At 41.3% G+C, this 14,639-nt stretch overlaps 1 protein-coding gene across 6 annotated transcripts in view; it reads left to right on the forward strand.

The window, feature by feature from the left end:
- The window catches only part of LOC122980835, a 160,159-nt gene that overhangs the window by 114,335 nt on the left and 31,185 nt on the right, over positions 1-14,639 (forward strand). For 5 of the 6 annotated variants that reach the window (XR_006403095.1, XR_006403096.1, XR_006403097.1 and 2 more), the window contains one exon: positions 12,210-13,785. The gene's annotated coding sequence lies outside the window, so the exon portion shown is untranslated. Of the gene's footprint in view, positions 1-8,885; positions 8,964-12,209; positions 13,786-14,639 lie in introns of all 6 variants that reach the window. The other variant, XR_006403098.1, reaches the window with a different exon arrangement.

A 14,639-nucleotide genomic window follows, 5' to 3' on the forward strand; every position in this document is an offset into this window, starting at 1 on the left:
ACTTGATTCTGCCTTCAGTGTGATTGCATAATAACCTAGCATTCAAATGCGTGAGTGCTTTATTTGTTCACGGTAGTAGTAGTGGTAGCATTATTTTTCTCTGGCTGGTTGGAGGGCATACTTTCAAAGTGTTGATCTCAGCTGTGGTGCAGAATAAAGACGGAGAGAGGAGGAGGAGAGGGCCGCAGGCATTCTGATGTAAGGATGTGTGGGGAATCTGGAGTGTGGAGAGAGAGGGAGCGTTTTGCCAGTCCAGTGTGGCAGAGCAGGTCTGGCTCAGTGCCAGCCTGGGCACTGTGCCCACGAGGAGGCAGTGTGCGGCTAGCACTGACTGTAGCACTGACGGAGAGAGACGCACAGACAGCAAGAGACTGAGAAACATAAGTGTGTCTGTGGGGGGTATCTGAGGCTGACTGGCAGAAGAGATTTAGTCGGCATTTGCATGTGAAGTGGCCAGGTTATGATACAGCAGGAGTGTGAGGCAGCAGAGAAGCGTGAGTGGAGACTTCCTGGCTGGTGTTATGTCACCAGCTCTGTTACTGATCACAGGCCCAGTGTATACAAGCAGTACTGGTTGAACTTGCAGTTAAACTTGTATCCTGTTTTTACTGACGAGGAGTCGATGGAACAATTGGCACAGTTCATTTAATCAGGCATTTGTTGTTTCATTTAATCATGCACTTGATTGTTGCTGTTAATTGGTTTGTCTATTGTTTCTTTATGCACTGCCTGAGTAAATACTTTCTCCATGGGACGCAAATGTTATCTTTCTGCTTTGTATGCATTTACATATTGTTTGCCTTTCTACATACTGTATTATCTCTCTCTCCCTCCCTCCCTCTCTCTCTCTCTCTCTGTTCTCCTCTTTGTATCCTTAAAATATTCTGCACACCCCTCAGCAGTTCCGCATGGCAGACAGCCCTAATATAATCTGTGCGTCTGAATTCTAATTTATACCGTCAGGATAAAATAAATAGTCTGCAGTTAATTATGGGGAGCCAGCTCCTGGCTTTGCCCCGGTGATTTATGAAGTGCACGTAGGCATTCTGCGACGCATTTTTCTTAATTTATTTTTAATCTGTCTTTCAATTAATTTTACTGCAAACGTCTTAATGATGGCAGAGGGCTGTGTTAATGAGGCCGGTGAGGTGAAATGAACAGGCAGTCACCCCTGGTGGGTGAAAGTGAGAGGCTCTGTGGACGGGGTCATGCAGAGGGTCTTATCCAACCATAGTGGTCCAGTCCCTGCCATGTCTTTACCTGACACCCAGATCTTTTAGAGATTTTCACACGTGTCAAAGAAAACAGATCCTCTGAAGAAAATTTGAATTTTCCAGTTCTTTTGGAGCTTTTTTGTTTCATGGTGTGCAGCAGAGGGTTTTTGTGCCTTATTTGACTTCTTCAAATAAAAAAAAACAATACAATACAATGTCAGTTGTTCTCAGTGATTGGCATCTTCACACCCACCATCACTTCTATTTAAACAGGTTCATTCATCTCTTGTAGAGGAAGTGTCACTCTATTCTTGAACTACGCCAATTTTTCCAGGGATTTTGACACTGCTTGATTGTCTAATTCACACATCTTGTAGAATACTCACAAATTCAGACCATGAATAAAAATCAGATTCAGAATGGAATTGAATGAAGCATGTTATTTTTGTTATTTTTTCTGACTAATGACTTTACAGTTAAGTTGAAATGTAGTGTAGCTTTGTAGTCTGGCTGTTTGCTGACTGACCAACTTAAGCAAGTGGATTTCAGGTGTTGCTTCAAGCTTGTATGGATTCACAATCTGCTTGCTCATACAGTCTTTGTCCCTGTGTGACTTGTGGCTCTCCAGAGGAAGGAGAGAAAGCTGTAGTCTCTGCCTCACAGACAAGAAAATGCCTCATATGATTAGAAGCATTTTATCCATCGTTTCACCCCCTATCAAATTAGACCAATGTCTCTTCTGTACTTGTTATGCACCATCGTTTTCTGCCAATTAGTATAGAGCGTGGTTGTCTCAGTGCTGGGAGGGCCTGGTGTGGGGTAGGCAGGAAGGCTCAGTGTAACCGTGGTGGTCAGCTACCAGACAGCTCACATCAGCCTACCCCATTAGGGACATCCGCACACAGCTCTCTGCATCAGGATGCTCTCATTTACCGCCTCCACATCCAGCCATTTATCTCTCTTTCCTCCTCTCCCCCTCTCACTCTCTTCTCTCTCTCTTTTTAATTTTCCTCTCAAAAACAGATCCCACATTAAGCAGCCAAGCATGGCTGCTGCAATGCCTCTCCTGAAAGAGCAAAGGAATGATTTAATTTCTCCTCCTCTCTGTCTCTGTGGCCTCCTCTCTCTGCTCATACACAGATCATTACACACAGAGGCCTCATTTTCATCTCCCTGTGAGGGCACATGCAGGGCTTTAACTAGTCAGCCACACCATGGCCATTGCTGACGATCAATACCTGTGGTCAGGACGGAGCACGCAGTGCTTCCTAAATAGGCCCTGCAGGTCCAACCATAAAACACCTTAGAGGCCATACACGCCACCCCATAAATCGCCGCCTCTTTTTTTTTTTTTTTTGGCTTTTATTCCTATGGAGGAGTGAGGGGAGCAAGCCAGTGTTGGATAGGTTACCCATTGAGCTGGGAAAAGGATGATTAAGAGGTCATGACACTATCCCGAAAATACTGCTAATTAAAGGTTCAGGTCACGCTGTATTTAGTTAGTTTAGTGTATGTAGTTCACTCCAAATGTGTCTAGTTGGCATAAGCTTTGGATGTTATTTTGGGTTTACATTAGAATGTGTATCCACTGTTTGGCTGTAGGATTTTATTTAAGGTATACCTGGTTTTTATCAGGTAAACAGAGAAAAGTTAAGACGGGAGACATACAAAGTTATGTGACAAACATGAGTGTATGCAACCCTCAGCACTCAAAGCACATGGTATATAATCTGCTAAAACATCAGGGCCTGCAGAGATGGTTTAATTTAAACAGTAAGCTACTCACAACTGAGTGCTGCTAATGAGATTTTGCTCAGTTGGAACATAAATGAAACCGAGATAAGCTCAGAGGAATAGTCAGTTCAACTTTTCCTATATGGATAGTTCCCTGTTTAGTTTGTGGATTGCAGGACTGGAATAGGTGATATATGGACCAGATGAGAGTTTGCCTGGGGGCTGGTAGACAGAGACAGAAAAATGGATGTGTTTCTCATCTTGCTTCGCCTCCAAGGCTCTCAACTGGCCTGATCCCTACATTAACCAAACAGATAGCCAACAACTTTAATTACCTTTGCATCCAGTCGCTCTCCCCATCCACCACTCTCCACTTCGCTTGTGCAAATGAAAAGAAAAAGAGGGATAGAAGGAAGAGAAGCATAATTACTTATTTTACTGGAGTGCGGCTGAATGCCTTTTGCCAAATGACTCTAATTCCAAATGGTTAACAAGATTTTTCTTTTTAATAGAGCCGAATCCATGTGACAGCAAATTGCTTTCCTATTTGGGGCCTTAATGGCTTTTCATACTTTGCACTTCCAATAAACTCGGAAATTAATATTGCACACTGTGTTATGATGCAAATGGGAGTGAGATAGGAGAGCTGTACCTTCATGCAGAAACCTCTGATTAGATCCGTAATTGCTCTGGTGGGATGATTTTTCCCGTTTGTTTGAGCTTATTTATTTATTTGTATAATTTTCATCCACACGCTTCACTCCAGCATCATTATCAGTGGCACATCTGCGTTGCTGTATGTTGCATTTCACTTTTGAATGACTTTTAATCAGTTGTAATATAAGATAAACATATTCACCCGTTCTAAATATGACCGTGGATAGGATTTTTGTGGTCCTACCATGCTGTCAGTGAGCTTGACTCTTTTGCTTTGTATCAAGTGATTTAAGAAGAAAAAATAGCAATAATTATCCTCACACTTTTAAGTACATCCTCAAGAAGACTTTGTCCTTTGATTGAGACAAATACAAAGACCGAAAGACCACTTTTTGTTCCTCTCCAGTTGCCGAGTAGTTGTATTAGTCTGCTATTGATGGGCTCAGTTAGAATGGTTTGAACGCGCCCTGCTGTCGTACCAGCAGGCACAATCTAAAAAGATATATTTGTGCAAGATGTGTTTCTTAATTAACTTTTGATCCAAGTCATTTCATTTCCAATTCCATTTTACACATTCTCAAATATTAATCCTTGTCTGTGTATAAGGTATTGTATTCTTAATAAGGGGGATCACAGAGTGGGACACAGTTCACACAGCATACAGTATAGGCACAGAGGTGCTCTGTTAACAGCACACAGATCAGAACATACATATATAATTTCATTGCTGCCACTGAAAAAAGGAACTCCTAACAACATGCTCAGGCAGGAAATTCTTTCTAATGTCACTTTGCTCCATCATATTTGACAGCCCTTCTGCCTCTTTACAGTTAATCTATTACAGGCACATCTTTGTTTGTGTGTCTGTGTCAGTTACATGTATGTTTTTGCTGCATCTGACTCTGTATTGTCCTGCTTTGCATCCACTACTCCTGAATGTTGTAACACTGTCAGAAACCTCCTTAAAATGCAGATGTTGTAACTTGTAAATATTCCACTACGGCCCCCTTTAGCACTGTGCTCAGTTCTCAAAGGCTGTCATTAGGAAGATGAGAGTTGAGAATATATTTGTCTGTATCTGCCGCAGCAGACACACAGCCAGGCTGACCTGCAGACAGAAATAGCAAATAAATTCAGCTGGATGGGTCTGCGATTGCTGCCAGCGATTGAGGTTAAGTGTCCTTTGGTGTACAGGGCCTGAGCGTAGCAGTAGTTCAGTCAGATATTAGTCACATGACCACACACATACAGTCTTGATTCTTTGGCTATATCACCATAGCAACCTTTCGTTTTTTCTCAGCATGCTCCCATTTCACCTGTCATTCTGGTAATTGGCTCTGAATTTTTCTGCATATCTGGAGAAAAAAGTCATGATGATCATAATAAGACAATATTTATGAACCGAACAGTGACAGGCAAGTGTAGGGAAATGGGGGAAAAAGCTGCTTTCATTAGGCTAGAATATTAATGTAGCAACAGGGCTTTTTATGGACTAATAAAGCTTGTTCTCCTTGTTTTCACAAGTTCCTGCTCATTGTGTGCATGAGCCACATTGTAGAGTGAGTCTGAGTTTCGATTTGGTTTTAATTGGGTCACCGTCTCCTCTCTCCTCTCATGCAGCCTTTCTGTTGAACTCAGCTTAATTAGACCTACAAGATTGTGACACTACCAGAAACATATTATATGTGCTCTGCCTCTATTTCCATTGATGTTCTGTTTTTAGAAGTATTGATAAGACACGCTATGTAATGACATTTGCTATACTGCTGTAGTCATTAATGGCCCTCGGCCGGTGCTAGACTGTATAGCAGCACAGAGAGAAGTAGATAAAAGGTTTTATGGAAATAAAAGATGGTTTCTGAAGGTGGAGATAGCCAGACCTAATGACTGTTGCTCCAGCTGCTCCTCATTACCAAGGTCACTGGCATGAGGACCAGCTGAGATCTGATAAGTGGTCTATAGCCTTTAAAATGGTCGTGAGGCCTGGCCATCAGCACTGCACTCACTGACACTACAAACTCTGGGAAATGCATAGCAAACTGATATTTTCTTTCATTATCCTTGTTTAAACTGGTTTTCTACTTGGACAATGTGGAAAAAAAAGGTCTGCAGTAATGCTGTATTTACATGATGGTGGCATGTTTATATTACAACAGGCCATATAATGCATTTTCCTGCATGGTCATGGTTGCCTGAGAGGTAATTATAGTGAGATGTAAAGTATGTCAAACCTCTACTATTAATTTTTATCACAAATATTATTTTCTTATGCACCAGCACTGGGGGGTATGCAACTTTATTTTTCTAATTTAGTTCTAATTTAATTTTTCTAACTTTGTTATCTGTAACGATAACAAATCTTCACTGCACTGTAGAGCTTTTTGTTTAGAATAAGGACATAAAAACTGAACTATTCACGCCTGCTTTAGAAAGCAAAAACAAGAAACCTAAGCACAGTGTTGTATTTATATGTGCTGTGGGGGGAATGTCAGTGGAATTAATTGATTTGCCCATATGTATCAGAAGAGAGCAAGCTCCTAATCCCAGTTTGCATTATTAAAGATAATACCACAGTGGTTTCTGCAAGACCACCACACTGAATCAAAGTCTGACATGGACTGACGATGTATGGATATATTATTCAGAACATTGCATGGGCCTCAGAACAGTGTAGCTCCTTTATCTGCCCTCCCAGCTCACTACCTCCTCATACATACACACATGCACACAACCACCGCTCATCAACCCCTGGAGGGCACCTGTGTTTTCAAAGTAAAGACCACTTAGAGAATAGCCCCAGGCATCTGAATACTGAAGTGCCCTGTGTTACACATTAGAAACCTCTGTACAAGCCAGGAACATAAACACTCTCAATAGCCCTTGTCTCCTCCCAAGAATACCCCAAATACCTGGAAACATGGGGAAAACCGCTTACACAGGCCAGAATGTGGAACAGATAGTCTGTGGGGACTTGATCACATTAAGGACCTCTCACTTAGATGTGTAGCTCATCGGACAATAACCTGGCCAAGAACTAGAGTATGAGAGGAGAGGCTGACAATCCAATTAGACTTTTTAATATTTTATCTTTGGCAACTGACGATGGAAGTAAATAGCTTTCAACATTCAAGGACACTGCCTATACCTGTTGTGTGTTACACAGACTTTATGTAGGTTTGTGATGGTTGAATTCATTGATAGACAGCATCGAAAAACAGCAGCTTAAACAGAGATGCACCGAAAGATAAAATGTGTAGGAGGCAAACAGCCACCCCTCCTCCAGAGGCAGACACGGTGTTAATGATCAGACATTTCATTCAATCCCCCAGTCGAGTAAATGAGGTTTGATCAGATGCCAGGCACAGGAGCAAGCAGCTTTCAGAGCCGGCTTCACAATCTGTCATAATCAACACTGTAATATTAAAAGAAAAACAACCCCATTAACAAACAGAGAAAGACAAGAGTTTTCAGGGAAGCAAGGAAGCTGTAATCTAAATTTTTAATGACTGTTCCTGCATAATGACTTTGTCTATGTATTTTGTCTGTTTGGAAAGGGGAACGAGTCGGCGCTGTCACACTTAATTCAGGCTACCCTTTTGTGCTAGAGCAGTGGGTACTGTAAATAGCTGGGGGAGACATTTGAATGTCTTAATAGACGTTGTAACTGCTCCATCTCTAAATGTGTTGAAATGGAGGCGTGAGGAATGGCATCATTAAGGTAATGTGTTCAGGAAGCCAATGAGTTGTGCTCTAACCTCTGCTGCTCAGCCTGAAATTCGGTAAGTGCACAATCTAAGGTCACCTTAATCAAAGAGAGGCGGCACTTACAAACACACACACACAAAGCCTCAATTACCTTGTGAAATTGCTCTCAAATGAGTCGTACAACATGTCTAGCTGCTCTGTTTATGTATTCTTGTGAAGATTCTGTGTTTATTATGTGAGTGTAATGGTAGAGTAGGTTTGTCTGTGAGATCTATTTGTGCAGTTGCTGCTGTAATACTACAAAACTGCAGTTTTTTAGACCAAATGCCCAGAGAAGCTGGTTATATATCACTTCCAGAATTCAGCAGATAGTACTGTTTCTTCAGGTAGACCAAATGTAGAGCTAAGTAGTTCTTTGGTAAGTTCTAGCTGAGACTCTATCAGAAGCACAGTAAAAGCAAAGATTTCTCTCTCGCTTCTCTTTTTTCATGTCATCCCCGCAGCGAGAGTCAACAGCCGTCTTTTTCCGCTCACATTTGTCCCATAATGTGTCTTCTCTGAGGCAGTCAGTAATGACCAGAGGTCATGTGTTGTTTGGTGCTCCAGTGTGTGTTTTGTTTGGGCTGAAGAGTTTTTAGTGATGAATTTCACCCATCACATTCTCCAATGTGGTTGACCAATGAGTTTTGTGAAAGCATGGCCTGTGGTGTTTTTCTTTAATAAGTCCAGAGGTGAGGCAAAGCAAGCAGGTGATCAGTCATCCTGTCAGGATCTTAGCGTTTGATTAGCCCAGTATATTGGTGGAGATATTTAACTTGCCACAGTAGCTTACGTCACAGACCAGTCTTAACCAACATGTCATGACTTATTTAAGTCAGCAAAAAAGTCACATTTTTGGCCCATTGACAATTTAGTTTATCTGACACTTTCTTTATGAGAAGATTAGAAATATTATTGATATTTTTTTTTTTGGGGGGGGGGGTCTGTTACTAAAGGCAAGTAAATAGATTTACCAAAAAGAATGCCAATTTTTGAATAAGAGCCTGCTTTATAAATGTGAAATGTATGTGTTGTTTTGAGGGTGCTGTGTTGCCTGTATTTTTCAAGTTTTCCAGTCCTCTTCTTAGACGATCCTGTGTCTTATAGACTAGTGTGCTCTCCCCCCTGCCCTCTGTCCCTCCTCTTCTCCCTCAGGAGATCAGGACACTTGTGTGGGCCAAGGCAGCCCTTGCAGGGCCAACCTGAACAGTGGCACTCTTGCCTTTGGGCCTCAGTTACACACCTCAGAATGGATCTTTATTTACAACACAGAACTCGGAAACAGCTGGTCAATCCATTTAGCCTAAGGCCACTGATTTGTTCGTATTTACTACAACAGCCAAAGAAAAGCCGGGGTATTTTTTCCTCTCTCCTTCCTATTGATCCGGCACTTAGAAAATCTGCCCTGCTGTCTAAACACTATTGATCCCTCCCTCTCAACGACAGGCTCTCGCACCAGTGTATAAAGGGACTGGATGAATTGAAATTTCATTTCCGACAACTTGTTCCTGTTATTTTTACCCTTTTTTTCAATAGTGGGGAACATGCGCTGGCGGGCCGCCACTCACAGAGAGTCGATCAGCATTTGGCTCGGAGGGGAGAGGAGGGATAGAGGTGAGAGTGTTTAGATCATTCTAAGCAGGTCTTAACAACACTATGCCATAGACTGGTCCTGCTCTGTTACTTGGATCCCGGTGATCATTAATGGTTTTTAAGGTATCTATAGCTAGAATGGATATGTGGTCTTGAAACTGATACATTGGCAGTCTGGATGTGGATGATCTCTCTCTCTCTCAGTCACATGAAAGGTCAGCCAGCCCTGACTCAGTGAGCAGGCCTTCAAGCTAGTGATTATGTTGAACATACAGGTAAAGTAATATATATATTATATTACTGCTGACCAACTTGCTCGAGACCATTTAAGTGAACATTTCATTTTATTTTTCCTGAGTCAACTGTGCATTATTATTGGGTGGCAGCTGCAAGTTGGAACAGTTAAAACATTTTATGTATGAAAATTATTAAATGGACAATTTGAATTTGAACGACTTTATTGCCTTAAAAAGGTCGCTGCTCAGCAACTAATTCTAATGTCTCTGATGTATATCTCTGCAAGCTCTTGAATGCACCAAGAAAGTTTTCAAAACAGTCCCCGCTTTTAGCTGCATTACAACCTGATGATAAAAAGAGTTTGTCAAGACCCATTACTTTTGTATACAGTGCAATAATTTTCAGATTACCTCTCTCAAGTAAGTTTCCAGTGTAAACCAGTGGGTGCCTGGAGTTTACAGCAGGAACTCAATATGTATGTAATGTATTATATGCTTTACAAAAAGGTCTGCAGTAGTTTTTTGTTTTGTATTTTTGTTTGTTTCTTTTGAGTTATTAGAGATTTGAGGATGCTGTTGAGATATTGCACATACTGTCATCCAAATCCGCTGTGTTCCCCGCTCTGTCACCAGTTAACTTAATATAAACTTTATCTTTATTTGGTCACCTTTCATCATTCTGCCAATGGTCAGAGAGGGAAACTAAGCTAAAAGGGCTGCGGTGGGAGAGAAAGATGTTGACCTCCTCTCGTTTTTAATTATTTTTCCTTGATTGAAAACGTCACAAGGTCAAGGAAAAGTCTAAAGGAGAATTCATAATGAAGTAAAGAATGAACAAGAAAGAACAACCATGGTGTTGAGAGAATCTAGCTGAACTGTCATTAGGCCACCGAAACGTGGGCTAGGAATGTTTTTTTTTCCTTAAACTCATATTTATTCATTAAAAACATGAAGGACAAATCAAATAGCATAAAGCATCGCTATTATTACTAAACCATTCTTTTTTGCAATAGGCCCCCACATTTTTTTTTCTGTTTTACTAAGTTAGTCACTACCAGTGCCATGTAGTGATTAAATCCATTTGAAGTGAAATCTTACTGTAATTACTGCACTTTCACAATAGTCGCTTCTGTATTTCTCAGGATGGAGGAGATAATAAATAAAGGACTGAACTCATCGCCCTAACTTTATCTTATTACAGCTGCCATTTACACGATAAACACCTGGATCAAAAAACTGAGTTTGTCCAACTCATCAAGGTTGAGATTGAAACAGTCACCCTATAAGGTCATTAGCACATTCAATAGGAGTTCCACAGTGCCCCCCGTAGGGTAAAACAACCAGTAATGACTTCTGCTCCATCTGGCTCACCACCGTGTCCAACTCTTGCCATTACAAGATAGAGTATTACATAAAAAGGGAGGTTCTGTTTTAATTAACATCAATATTCATGTAATGGTCATGAAGCCAGCCCACATTCCATTTCAAGCTCTTAATGTTAATGCATATTTTAATACATTATCATTGCCACCATCATAATTCTTATTATGATAACTGTAATTATTAGATATATGACAGAATTATGGTTTTGTTCCCTGAAGGCACATATTTTGCAGCGAATCCAATTTTTCCCTCGTGTATAACGCTCCCAGTCTTCCCCCTCCAAAATACTGAGCAGACACTGATAAAGATAAACATACAAACACCCTAGTGTGTCTGCTGCTGTGCCTGTAAAACACTCAATCTGAATTGCATATCCGCCTTGCCACCAAGCTTGTCATAAGCTGTATTAAGAAAAATGGTCACACGGTTTGACATAAATTGGAAAATGACATTTGGAAAATGGGCGCTGCTGTGGAAATTAGAGATATTAAAATTATAAATCAGTGTCTGCTAGTGCAGGGGGGTGTGGAGGCTTTCCTTTTCTCTTTCTCTGTCTGCCTTTCTCTCCATGTTCATCTCTCGCTCTATTTCTCTCTTTTTCTTTGTCTCACACACTTTGTCTTCTGGGGCCGGTTTCACAGAGGTATTTTAGACTGGTCTTTAGTGTTAAGCCAGTCTTATTTTTGCTCATAGGTTAGGCTAATGCAAGTTAGACTGTTTCACAAAAATAAAGACGGACTCATTTTAAGCCAAAAAAATTAGACACCTGACCTCCAGGCTAACTCACGCCTAAGACCCATGTTACCATGGTTACAATTAGTGACACCAACTGACCAGTAGCACCCAACAAAAAAAAGAGGAAAACATTTCTTTCTTTGCATCTTGTACTATGTTTTTATATCTTTTTTGAATGTTTTTGATGCTCCTCTCAACTGGAGGATTAACACTGTTCACTGTTGCTGCAAATTTTTTCCATATCAGATTTTTTTTTTTATTGTTACACTCTTCACTAAATTTTCCAAGTAAATGTCCTTGTAACTGTTGAACTCCTCCAAAAGACACATAGTTTCTGCTGGGGTAAACGGAGCTGAGCGGTTGGATGTGGTCACTCAGTCGGCCATTTTTTTGTTTTGAAAAAGGTCTTAATTTACCCAGCATTCATTATACCATAGTCCTACTTAAGATAGTCAAGAACTAAACTGCTTTGTGCAACGGATGAATTTAGATGTCTATATGAAGTCTGACTATCCTTGTATATCTAAGCCACAGTCAAAGTCTATCTTTGTGAAACCGGCCCCTACTCTTTCTCTGGAGACAGTGTAGGGTCCGAGTCCGTCAGTCAGTCCAGTAAAAGTATGTTTTAAATGCAGCCACGCATAAGTCTGCCCCATAGGGACAATCCCACCCTCTTATCTGGCAGTAAAAGTAGTGGATATTATGTGTGTGTGTTTGTCTTTGTGTTTCTGCTGCAGCTGTATCTCGTCAGCTTATTGCTCGGCTCTCTTGCTGTAACCTGCTAATGGATCATCTCCGAGGTGTGATATGTATTATGCAAAAGTAAGGTGTGCTGACACCTTTAAAAACAGACAGCTTCAATCCTCTGTATACCTCACCTCTGCTCCCTCTTTCCTGTCTGTGTGTTGAGCAGAAGGAGGCAAAATGGCAGAATGAAGAACAGATTCCTGAGCTACAGGTGGAGATATACAGGCCATAGACATTGCTGGAGGATGAGAGGCAAGAGCTGCAAAGGAAAGTAAATAGCCTTCCTATTGACTGAGGGCACACACACACACATATGGCAATGGCAGTTTTATTTATATAGCATAAACATGAGAACATAGGTAACATAAGCAACATAAATATAAGAATGTAAGCATGAGTAAAACGCAGAAACTGAATCAATGAGTCATACACTCAACATACATTAAACATACCACACACCTTTTAAAAACCCCAAAACATCAACACAATCAAATAGAAACCTCTGCCCTGTCACATAGCTGTACATATGATATCATACATATATTGCATATGAATACACACATATATCCACATGACATCTTCAGTAAACAGTGAAGGGTTTGCCACTACATATAAGTGCTCATGTGTACCTTTGACTTCGGTTCATCCTTTCTTTTGATTGAGCTCAAAGAAGATGCCTAGAAAAGGCTGGGAGTGCTGTGGGCCTTGGTGCCTTGACCTGTTGACCTCCTCCTTTTGAGGGGAAAAAAAGGTCCCTGCCTTAAGAGGAGCTGCAGCTATGCCACATATGCTACCTTTAAGATGTGGGTCAGAAGTTCTTTTCATTGGTCGTGCAGGAAGAAAACATTCAATCTTTGTGCCCTTGAAGGGTGAATGTTACATTCACATATACCATCTCGGTGTTTAGACAGAGGTCCAAAGTAATCTTTCTAGGATGTGAAAGACAGGAGGTCATTCATTTAAGAGCAGTCACTTCCTCAGACCTGCTTCACGCTGCACATGTGCACACTCTCTCTAGCTTGAAATTTGATTTCTCTTGCAATGGTGTTTACTATTAAGGTTCATTCATGCCTGCATTCAGCTCAACTTAATTTCCTTAATACAGTGGGCCCTTAAATGTCAGGGAAAACCTGGTGTAGCTAATGTTTATTAAGTTCATGGCTGCTATAGACTATGGAGTTGGACAAATCCACTGTATGTCTATATGGGATATCTCAAAAGAGGGTATAGCACACCCACAGCCTCATTCCCTGCACTGCCATATCATCTCTACCCAACCAGCCACAACCGTGCACTTCAGTATTTCAGCGCTTTATTTACTTCTACTTTTGAATTTCACTTGCACTCTCTGTCCTAATATTGAAATATTAAAGGAGGCATTTTTTAAGAGGTCAGGTAACGAGAAGAGGCACTTTTGTTAAAGTTTCAGATGCCTTTCACTGTAGTCAAGTACAGGGACTGTGTAGGAGGGGTCAGTGTCCCTGGCTGTACCACTCATGAAAACAAGAAAGGACCCTGACAGGTTCATTGGTATTGAAATGACAACAGCAAAATTAGCTGTAATGTCATGAAATGTGTGGCAGTCATGAGCCACATTCTCCTATTTATGTGCAGTTAACTCTGTGATAAAAAAAAATATATTCGTGGAGAGTTTGCATCTGTCTTTGTGTGTTTGTTCCAGCTTTGTGATGCATAACAAAGAAATGAGGAGCGCCAGCTGAAGGACAAGGTCTGGCCCTCAAGTATGTCAACCAGCATAACCGACACATAGCGACGCATTCAGTGACACACACACATGTCATGAACTATACACCGACACGCACTGACTGCCTCTTGTCAACGTGACATTCTCAGAGGAATCACTTAAAAAGAAATCTGTTTAACAAGGTCTCACCCTTCTGCAGTGGGATGGGCGATAACACCAGAGTGGCCTTTCCGTAATACAGCCTCCTCTAAGGAACTGTCTTAATTCTCTTCAATAGCTGAAGGAATCCAGGAATTCCTAATTTTTGATGTTGACCTGCTTTGCTGCTTTAAAAAAAAAAAGTCCTATTTGCAGGGATGGAGATATAAAAGGGCCTCGATTGTCCTTATTAATGAAACTTTCTCATTCTCTCGTCATGATCCAGCATCAGAGAGTAGCTGAGAAGGAGGTCTTCTTGTTTTCACAGACAAAGCCAAGTAAAAGACTTGAACAGAGATCAACTTGGTCTACCTGTGACAGCAAAGCTTTGACCTGTAGTGGTTAAGGTGGTCTTCAGGCCTGCGCTAGATCACCATGTGTGAGGTGTGTAACCCGAAGCAAGTGTTGAGCACTGAGATGATGTGTTTTTACAGCGCAGTCTTGCTGTGCTTTGGGATGGCAATAAACCACGGCCTTCAAAGCACAGCCAAGCGCCACTTACTGCTGAGTGCTTCTCTGGTGGTTGGACGAGATTACTCTCAAAACAAAGTGCAGACAGGTTGATTAATAGAAGGGTCTGCAGAGGTGCGTGCCGCAGTATATTTTCACACCCGGCGAACACTCGTTCATTTCATTCGCATGGACTTTTATGGGCTGATCCTGTCACTGTGTGAGTCTGTCACTTCATAAAAA

The sequence above is a fragment of the Thunnus albacares genome, chromosome 1, assembly GCF_914725855.1.
Source record: "Thunnus albacares chromosome 1, fThuAlb1.1, whole genome shotgun sequence".
Taxonomy (NCBI): domain Eukaryota; kingdom Metazoa; phylum Chordata; class Actinopteri; order Scombriformes; family Scombridae; genus Thunnus; species Thunnus albacares.